This window comes from Echinops telfairi, unplaced genomic scaffold (genome assembly GCF_000313985.2).
Source record: "Echinops telfairi isolate 266 unplaced genomic scaffold, ASM31398v2 ScPeMD7_3;HRSCAF=10, whole genome shotgun sequence".
NCBI classification, from domain to species: domain Eukaryota; kingdom Metazoa; phylum Chordata; class Mammalia; order Afrosoricida; family Tenrecidae; genus Echinops; species Echinops telfairi.
Window position 1 is genome coordinate 11146665 of NW_022103899.1, and position 11195 is coordinate 11157859.

Genomic DNA, 11195 nt, shown 5'->3' on the forward strand with positions numbered 1-11195 from the left:
TTTGAGAGGATACTAAGGAAAACCTCTGAATGATTATATTGGTTGGTAAATCTAAAAAATTAAAATATTGCGTAGTAAAATTCAGCAGCAGGATGTTCAGTTACATAAAGAGAATATAAATTTATAATGTCATAAATTACCCACCTTGGGAAAAATAGAAGTTTCCAAAGAAATCTTAGAATTGGACCTATAATATAAATCTTGAAATTTATTTTTTAAATAGATGCAATTTGCACATCTTAATTCACAACAATGATTACAATTTGTATTTAAAGTGCCTGAAAGTTCTTTTTTTTACATTCTTTTTTTTGCAGTTTTCTGGTGTTTTACCGGCTATAGCATTTATCAGAATTCATATTATGGAGATGATTGTAAACTAATTTTCAGACAACATCGTGACCGTTGCAATTTACACATTAAATAAAACTGAGAACGAGATACTGAATGGTCTAAAATCAGGAAAGAAGTCCATACTTGTTCACTATGTGTGCTGAACAGTTAATTAGATAAATTGATTTTCATGAAGAAGAACATGGCACCAAGATTGGAGGAAGGCTCATTAACAACCTATATACTTAGTAACATAACCTTGCTTGCCAAAAGGGAAAAGGAGATACAGTTCTTTTTTGAAAGGCAGTAATCAGGTTGTGTTTAATGATGGGGAACTGGGCCAGACCATACACAGACCTCTGCCCATCCCCTTGGCTCATGGCCCTGAGAAACCAGAGCAGCCAGGGGAGAGTGGTGGTTGCACCCCAAGGCAGGTAGCCGTGGTCCCTCGGACGTTGTGCAAAATACTAAATACTAATTTGGCATTGAGGGCCAGCCTGGGAAAGAGAAAGGGGCAATGCTTTGTGCAGCCAGCCCAGGGGGAAGGGAAGGTGGGTTAGGAAGCTCCTGCCTCTGGCCAGAGAAGAGAGAAAGGTAAGAAGAAAGAGACCCCCAGCATGGAGGGACACAGACACAGGGCCAGTTTCTGTCTAGCCTCTGGCGTGGAGGGCAGTGGAGATTACAGATCCTCATCCCCAGTGCCCTCGAAGGCGAAGTTGCTGTGGACGTCACTGGCACTGGCATCTGTGCTGGGACTGCCAATTCCCTGCAAGCTCAGGACACTCAGCTTGCTTGACAGTTTGGCCATGGACTCTCGGCTGGCATCAGGTGACTCAAGCAGTGGTGGGGACTTTACTGCTTGCTGACTGTCTGAATGCCTCAGGGTGCTCCCTAACCCTCGGGGCAGCATCTTCCTGATGCTGCCACCAGATTTCTTCCCCATCAGTTCATCTACCAGGGACTGTAAGCAAATGCTCATCATGATAGCCTGGGGGCTGGTGATGGTGACCCACTGTAGTCGGTCCTTGCTCATGAGGTATTGGAAAGCTGGTTCCAGGCGCACCTCGCCCCGTCCCCAGCAGGGACAGCTCTTGCCTCCGCTGGGCAGAGGCACAGAGGAGGTCACCCGCCAGCACCGCATGCGGGCTACCTAGAAGGAGCCTTCACGAAGTTGCTGGCCAGGTAAGCGGAGCTGGAGGCTGAGCTCACTGTTGACAGTGCTCACCACCACAGGACAGTCCTTTTCTGGGAAGTCAGCCACACAGGCACCAAAGCACAGGTAGCCATAGTGCCACAGCGTCTGGGCCAACCACAGGAACTCCTTCTTGGAGACCTTTTCTTGCAGAGACTTGAGCTGCCAGTGCTGTTCCTTGGTGACCAGGATCCACCCACGCTCAATATCTGATACTGGCAGAGCATAAAGCAGGTTCAGGCCAACCCGGTTCTCCATGACATCATCATCATCATAGGCAGAGTCCCAATAACTTTTCCGGAGCACAGTCTTATACTCTTGACTCGGTAGACTAGTAACAGACACATAAGGCAGCTCAAACTCTTGCAACCTCTGCACAAAAGAAAAGATGCCATCCTCTTTTTCGCGAACTAGAAAGAGACTAAAGTATCCAATCAGGCCATCTGGAAGAGCCAGCTTTGCAGCCCGAGCCTCTAGCACATCCTCCGTTTGATCTGCAGTAAGCACGTTGACCAGAACTTTTTGTCCATTGCTGAGCAACACTTCCAAGGAGACCTCTTCTGTGCGGACTTGCTGTGTCTCCTGTTGTGCTCCACGCGGGACACTATTGAAGGTCTCGGTTCTACCTCAGCAGGTGTCAGAGAGAAAAGTTGCTTTGGGGGCAACGCAGGAAGCACATTGGCCCATACTCCTTCCGGAGCTGCTACTGCAGACCCAGGAGCTGGCTGCAGCGCATGCAACAGTGCAGGACTCCATTAGTGGGAATGTTACAGGCCACGTAGGGGAGCGGCCGCTGTCCCCGCTGCAGGACTCGGTCTCAGGCATGGAAAAGTGCATGTTCCTGGCGGTAGGGCCACTGGGCTCCAGTCTGGGAGGGCCGCGGAGGCTCTGCAAGGCTCAACTGCGCGACTCAGCGCATCCCCGCCGTTTCACTCGCCATTACAGTTCTTAGTGAAGAAGACCACAGCTCACGGTCTTTGGTTTTGATTCGTTCTCAACAGAAAGAAACCAAAAAATACTCATAAATAGACCACTTACACATCATGATGCATAGAGGAAATATTGTATTTCATTTTACCTGGATCCCCAATCAATGCCCATGTAAAACAGTAGTCATCATAACAAGGATTGCATTGGCCAAATCTACTGCAAAACAACTATTTATTTATTTAACATTTTATTAGGAGCTCTTGCATATATAATTACAATCCGTAGTTCCATTAGATCAAGCATAGTTGTGCAATTGCTGCCATCATCGTTTTCAATACGCTTTCTCTCTGCTTGAACTCATTGATATCAGCTCCCCTTTATCCCCTCCCTCCCCCACCAGACCCCCCCCTGAACCCTTAATATATTATTATTATTATACTTTATTTGCCACAACTTACACCTTCCAATGTATCCATTTACCTAAAATTAGGATGTTCTTTTCCCTGCAGTGGGGTTATACAGACATCATTGCTATCAGTTCTCCCTGTCCACCTGTCCTCCCCTCTCTTATCTTACCCTTAGGGAATCATTACTCCCATTTCTGCTTCTGAGGGGTTTTTCTAACTTAGATTTCGTTCATCAAAAGACCTTAATTGTGCCTATTTACATACACAGGTCTAGCAAGATTAGTGAGGAAAAACTAAGGCCATAATAGTGGGAGGAGGAAATTTTAAAGAACTAGAGGTTAACTGTGTGTTTCATCAGTGCTCTACTGCACCCTGGATATGTCGTCCCTTCCATGTGGCCCATCTGTGAGGGACTGTCCAATTATCTTATAGGTGAGTTTGGGGTCTCCACTTTGCCTATGCTCCTCATGTCAATTTGATTGCTTGCTTTTGAACTTCTGATACCTATTCCTGGTCACACAGGCTGGTGTGCTTCTTCATTGTGGGCTTTTGCTTCCCTGCTAGATGTCCACTTGCTTGACTGCAAGCTTTAAGACCCCAGACGCTATGTCTTTTAATAGCCACGCACCATCAACCTTCTTCATCACATTTACTTATGCAGCCTTTCTGTCTTCAGCGATTATGGTGGGAAGAGGGATATCACACATTTTCACATTATTAGAACAAACCGCTGTTATAGTGAGATAGGAGTTAAGTGCCCAAAGTACATCTGCTTCTTTGTTGTGTGTGTGTATACACACACACACACACACACACACACACACACACACACACACAGACTTAGATAAATATATCTATCTTCATGTATTTATATATTTACATATATACATATCTATAGTTATACCTATATATGTGATTTTTACATCCTTGCTATTTCTGTATTTCTTTTTTCTTTCCTCCTGCCCCACATTCATGTTCACCCATCTTTCACCTCTCAGTACTTCCTCTCAGGTCTATCTCAATTGATCAAACATCCTAGGGACTCTACACCCTCTTCACCATCGATTTTAGACTGCTTGCTATTCCCCTTTCCCTGGTGTATTGGCTCACCATTCCCCTCCCACATCTCCCCCTCTCCCATGTCCCCTGAACCATCAGTCCCATTGCTATCTCCTTGACATTACTGGTCCTAACTGTCTTGTATAGCTAGACATGAAAGAAAGAAAAAGAAAGAAAGAAAGAAAGAAAGAAAGAAAGAAAGAAAGAAAGAAAGAAAGAAAGAAAGAAAGAAAGAGTTATAAATAGTTCCAGGTCTAACTGCTGACCTTTGTGAATATCCTCCAACCAGTTCAGATGAGGTGTCAAGTGCTGCCTCCCAAGTTAGAAGTCTACTTTTGGGATTCCTTTAGGACTTTATGGCTTTGTTTCCCTGGCTGATCGGTTGTACTCCCGTCGTGTTTGCTCCCGTGTGAGTGGGTCAGACAGGCTGCACCCCCCCCCACACTCTATCTTCAGGGCTGTCCTCTTTAGTGCTGTGACCTAGGACTGAGATGTCATGTCTCCAGCTGGGGCCAGCTCTTCCACTCTCCATGTGAACTAGCTGCTCTGAACTCAGCATCACCCTCAGGGCTTAGTGCACCTCTCTCTCTCTCTCTCTCGCTCTCTCTCTCTCTCTCTCTTTCCCTCTTAGTTTGTTCCCATGGGAACTGGACAGACCAGCACTGTCCCCAGACTGTATCTTCGGTACTGTCCCCTGTATTGCTGTTGCCTAGGGAGGGGGCGTCATAACTTGAGCTGGAGCTGGGCTTGCAGTCCTCTGACACAACAGAGGTCGTGGGCTGCTCCATGCAGGCACATCATCCTCAAGGACTGGTGCACCAGAATGAGGTCTGCTCTTTCTCTCTCGCTTTCCTGTGGAGACATAAACCAGACCCTCCTAATGGGTGGGTTAGTGCCCTGCTCCCCCAGTGCCAACTTTTTTCCTCCTTCCCCCCCCTTTGTGGGCCTTAGAGGCATGAGGGAGTAGGAAATGTTGTCTTCTAGCCCCAGTGCTATCTGCACTTTTTTTCCTTCTTTTATTTTTGATGCCATGTGCATCTTTGGGTGTGGTCTGACCTCTGCCAGAGTGCCTCATCCTTAGCCCAAAGAGTATGCGATAGGTTCATTTTCCTCTGTGCCATTGTGCTGTTTGACCTTATCTCAGTGCACTCGTGTTGTACTTGTCCATTGGGGCGTGGCTAACTTCACTCAGCATAATTTCCTCCAACTCGTTTCAGGAGACAATATGTTTCATGGTTTCATCGCTGCTTTTTAGGGACGTGCAATACTCCATGGAAAACATCTCTTTCAAGTTTTAAAAAGCAAAGATGTAATTTGAAAAGTAACAAATACATGAAGCAACCCATGATATTATCAATTGCCTCATATATACATGAAAACTGGACATGAATAAAGAAAACAGAAGATTTTAAAGTATTTACATTACAGTGTTTGTGAAGGTATTGAATGTACTGTAGAGTGACAGACAGGCAAACAAATCTTTGTTGTAAGTGCAACCAGAACGCTCCTTAAAAGAATGGCAAGACTTAATCTCAGGCACTGCTGAGACATCAGCAAGACGGAGCACCACTGCAGAATGTTAGGGTTGGAAAAGTAGAGGTCATCTTAAGAAACAAACAGGCAAACAAAAACAACATTTATAGCAAACCCAAATATTTTCTCTTGTCGATGTGGTCAGATATTTATTATAGAAAATGTGTATTAGATTCAGAAGTAATTTATTCAATTAACTTCTAGGGAAAAAATTCAAAATATAAATTCTTCTCTCATAGATTACATAAAATATGATTTATGTATAAAAATAACATACAAGGAGTTAAATTACGTGATACATCAATTGAGCAAACCTGCGGAACTTATTCTAGACATATCAATATACTTAAAATTCAAAGACACTAGCCAACAATTGGTACTTTGTTTGGTTTTCATTTTTATATTATTCAAAATGCCTAGCACGATGACTTACTTAGATTAAGGGTTCACAAAGTGTGAGTTTTTTGGAGGTGTTGATTTTTAAGTGTTGGTGATTTGCAGCCACTCAGAGACATCGCAGAAGACACACCCGGCACGCTGCTTCTGAAAGGCACAGGGGTGAGATCTCCGTGGAGCAGTGCTGCCCTGCACATTGGTCAGCAAACCAACAAGAAAAGCAAGTGCATTTGGTTGACTTGATAACAAATAAGAAAACCAATCAGAAGATGGCATTAACAAGTTTTGGGAAATTTTTATATACATATAAAACTCACATTTATTTTTTGAAGCAACCTAAATATTAATATATATTTAGCTTTTGTATGTTTCTTGAAACAATAATAATGTCATGATTTTTAGCATCATTGGGGAATTTCAACTCAATTTGAGTAATTAGATGATTGTCAAAGCATTCTGTTATAAATTTATACCAAGAATTATTGCGATTTGCCATAGAATCTGTTCTGACCCACAACAACTCTATGCATAACAGAATCAAACACGGCCATGTCCTGCTCAATGCTCACCCATATTCCTATGGTGGAGCCCATTTCTGCAGCCACTGGGCCAGTCCATCTGCTGGAGGGTCTGCCTGTTCCTTGCTCCCTCTTTACTTTACCAAACAAGGCGGCCTTCTACAGGCACTGATCTCTCCTGACAGCATGTCTAAAGTACTTAAGGCAATGTCTTGCCATCCTTGCCTCCAAAGAGCACTCTGGCTACTCTCGTTCAGAGACAGGTCACTTTGTCCTTTCAGCGGTCTATGGGACTCAGTATTCTTCTCCAGCACCACAATTCAGATACATCCATTCTTCTTGGGTCTTCCGGATCCCACGCCCCACTTCCACATGCATATGAGGCAATTGAAAATACCATGCCTTGGGTCCGGAAAACCTTGGTTTTCAAAGTAGTACCCTTCCTCTTCAATACTCTAAAGAAGTCCTGTGCAGCAGAGTTACCTCATGTGACTCATCTTTTATCTCCTGAGTGCTGCTTGAGTGTTCACCCAAGACAAAATCCTTGACAACTTCAATCTTTTCTCTATTTATCCGGACCTGCTGGTCTAGTTGTGAGGATTTTGTTCTTCTTTACATTGAGTTGTAATCTCTATGGAAGGCTAACATTTTTAATTTTCATCAGCAAGTGCTTCAAGTCTTCCAAAGTTATATCATTTACACATTGAAGGCCCTTAATATACCTTCCTCCAACACTAATACCACATTCTTCATATAAGACAACTTCCCTGATGACTTGCTCAGCATACAGATTAATATGCATGGGGGGAGAATACAATCCTATCACACACCTCTCCTGATTTTTAAACTATTTTCTTTTCCCACAACTGCCTTTTTATCTATATACAAGTTCCACATGAGCACAATGAAGTGTTCTGGAATTCCTATTCTTCTCAACTTTTTCCATAGATTGTTAAAGTTTATGCCAAGTGTGGTGGTTACTTAATCTGGTGTCAATTTGAGAGGATTATGAGTGAAGGGGTAGAGTCTGGCCTGTCAATCAAGATATAACCAATGAGGCTTCTGTGTGAGCATGACCTTCTCCTGAGAATTCTAGGAACGCCTGTATTTTCTCCTTGGAGGCAGGAGATATTTCTTTCTCTCTGCACACACTGTGGGAGACATAGCAGCTGACAAGACACATGGCATTATGCCCTGGGCACTGGAGAAGCCACATGGACCTACCCTGATGCAACCAGACCTCTGAAGCTGGAGAAGCCACATAGAAACCCCTGCCAGTGCTGAGAGAGGTAGAAAATGTGGATTAGCAAATAAATAAAGTTAAAATTAACATTTGAAAAAAACCTAGGAATTTCAAGAAAAATTGTAAATTGTTAAGTACATAGAAACCTTAAATGCAAATTATTTTATAAACATAAATAAGAACTGTGCTTTACTTTCTTTTCAGTATACAAATACTGCATTGTTGGAAAAGAAGATAAAAAGCTACGTACTACTAACCTATGCTCAGATCAGGAGCCCTGGTGGCATATTGGTTCTGTGTTGGGTTGTGGTCCACAGGGTCAGCAGTTTGAAACCACCAGTAGCCTGCAAGAGAAAGATTGGGCTTTCCGCAAGTGCAGCCTCAGAAATGCACAGATGGTTGCACTGACTAGACAGCAGAGAATCTGCTTTTTTTGGATGCGAAGATCAGTAGTTTCTAAGGAGCTTTCCATTGAATACGGAATCATCTAGAGGTATGTTTGTGTATAAAGAAATGCATAAAGACAAAAAGAGAACCCAAGGGAATAAGGATCATTTATGTTAATGTCCCAATAAATTAAACTATGTGGGCCAACTCTCTCCCCACAGAATGTGTTTTAATTGAATTATGCCAAAGGTGTACTTCTGGGAGGATTAACATTTTAAAAATATATAGTCATATTGATGAACAAAAAAAATGTATATTTGGATTTAGTGAAGACTGACCCTATTCTAAGTTGTTATATATATTTTAGTATATTTTATTATACTTAAAACACTGAGTATAATTTTAAATGTAATATTTTTGTGTGAATGGCATATATTATGTCATTTCAACATTCTCCTCCATTAATGCAAACTTATTTTTAGTAACAATCATGGAATTAATCATGATAACCAGAAATTAAAATTTTTATGAGTCTAGTAAAGGCATTATAAATGTTTGAGTTATTTAATTTAAATTTCACAGTTATCCTTGTGGATATTTCTTACCTTATATCCCTTTATACAATGATAAGTTAATTTTTTTATAAATCCTGGTATTATATATACGTGTCCTATCAGAACCCTAAAATCAATTTCACTACTCATTTTCACTATGAAGGACAATGGATCTGATCCTGTAATGAAGGAGGTACAGCTGTCACTTTCCCTAAGGAAGAATTCCTGAGTTGATAATGTTGTACTTTCAGGCCAGAGGACTTATTTTAAACTTATTCATTACAAGAGAAAGTACCCAGGAATGGAAATACAAATGTCATGAAAGAGATCTTTATTGTCCCAGTTTATCTCACAACTTGTCATTGTATGAGGTGCATAATTAGTTCACAGGGATGAAAAATAAAAGAGCTACCGTTTGCAAGAGAACCTCTCTTTTTCAGAGTAGAAACTATTCTCTGTAGACATTTTATTCCCTAATTTCAGAAACAGATTACCAGACCTTTCTTGTGAGAAAACTCTAGGTGGACTTAAATCTCCAGTGTATTCATTTGTAGCCAAACATATTAACCATTTTTACCACCCACAGATAGGCTACTGTGAATATGTCTCATTCAAAATTAGGACACAACCAATGTTGAAATGTCAGTTAAGAAAATGGCACATAAAGGCTGAGCTACCCATTTATCACCAACAAAATTAAGACTCAGATAATAAGCAAAATATATAAAGATCTTTAAATGACCAGAATTTACTCCAGGGAATGTTTCTGGGAAAACTGGTGTATCTATGTATACCAGTTGTATATAAAATACATAAACATATTTTTAAAATTCTTCAGATATTAAAAATGTTATAAAGTCAGCACAAACAAAAACCATATGTGTATTCTTGGGATAATGGAGAAATCAAGGGATATTCCTCCAGTGTCAATTCAACTAACAGATTAAGTAATGTAAACAGAGTATAAACAATTTAACCATTAAATTATTTTAAATTTCACTTAAGCAAACTATTTATTGCAAACAAAAATATTGAACAGTTGAAAATATCTTCTCAAGAAATTATATTTATTATCAAAAGAGAGGTCCACAGTATAACAGCAGCCAAATTAATTAATTCCATAATATCAGATACCACTCCACACATTCATTCCAGTCACTGAGCTAAACTTCCTTCCCAAAGGTAATCCATATTATTACTTTTAAAACTAATGCAAAACATTATCTGTTTCAAATAGTTGTGAAATATAAACTAAAGCTGTATTATTTTGTGTCTATCCTTTTCTATTCAACGTTGAGTATTTTATTCATTAGGTAAGAGAAGTTTATTTATATATGGAAGCAAAGAAGGGAGTACATGAAGTCATTATATGATTGAACAACAGTTTGCTTATTTATTCTATTTTTGATAGATTTTGATTATCTTAAATCTTTGGTTACAAAACTAAAATGTTGCTTTGAAAAATGTGTGTTTGAGTGTTATTACATATATATGGATATTTTGGAGTACATATGTAAGGTCAAAATTGCCAAAATATAAGTTGAGCTACTCTGCATGTTTGTATGTTTGTTAACACTTCATAGTTTTGATTTTTAAAATGTTTAATCATTTCTGTGGTTGTACAAAAATATCAACCTGCAATTTTAATTTGCATTAAAACCTACTTCTGAGTGGGCAATGAATTTTTGTTTTCATGATGAACAAATTTAAATATGTTTTTGATTATTTAATTTTGATAAAGGTATCAAATTAAATAAAATTAAATTTAGGTATTTAATTTTAACCAAAATCAACCAACTTCATTTTATGTAGCATCAGTCATTTCTTTCACTGTCCTGTGTATTTTATAGCTGTGGAGTTAGGTTTCATGTCAACTTGGATGCAGAAATTGAAGACTTCTACCATTTACAGACTGATGTTCATCAAATATTCAATACAGATGCATTGATAGCTATAGATTATTTGAATGCAAAGGGTGGAAACAAAGAGGAAATAGCAGTAATTATAAAATATGGTATGGGGGACAGAAATACATCTGTAGATCACATGATAGAATTTTGCAAGACCAACAACTTTTTCATCGTAAATACCCTTCATTAACAGCACAAAAGGTGCTTTTCTGCAGATGAAATACATAGGAATCAAATTGAAGGCCTTTGTGGGAAGAGACAATGAGGATGTTCAATATCCTCAAGCAATTCAGGAGGTAATTTCAACAAGAATCAATGGTATTGCATGTAGAAATCTAAGCTGCACTGAGAACATTAGACATAGACAAGACTCCAGACATTGATGCAATACCAATTTAAATGTTTCAAAAAGCTTATGACACATTGGGACACACACTCATCTATGTCAAGACATTTGGAAAACGTTTATATGACAGCTAGCTAGAAGAGATCCATATTCATACACATTCCAAAGAACGGTGAGCCAATAGAATGCATAAATTATAGAACAATATAATTGATCCCACATGCAAGTAAAATTCTTCTAAAGATCATTTAGCAATGATTGCAGCAGTGCATTGAAAAAGCTGCCAGAAATTCAGGCTTGATCAGAAAAGGGCATGGAAAAAGGAGAGCATGACTGTTCTCAGATGGGCCTTGGCTAAGGCAGAGACTTCCAGAGAGAAGTTGAGTTGTT

General features: G+C 40.0%; 1 pseudogene; it reads right to left on the bottom strand.

The window, feature by feature from the left end:
* Positions 1 to 1009: 1009 nt before the first annotated feature.
* Positions 1010 to 2374, bottom strand: LOC101642957 (annotated as a pseudogene).
* Between the last annotated feature and the right edge of the window lie 8821 nt (positions 2375 to 11195).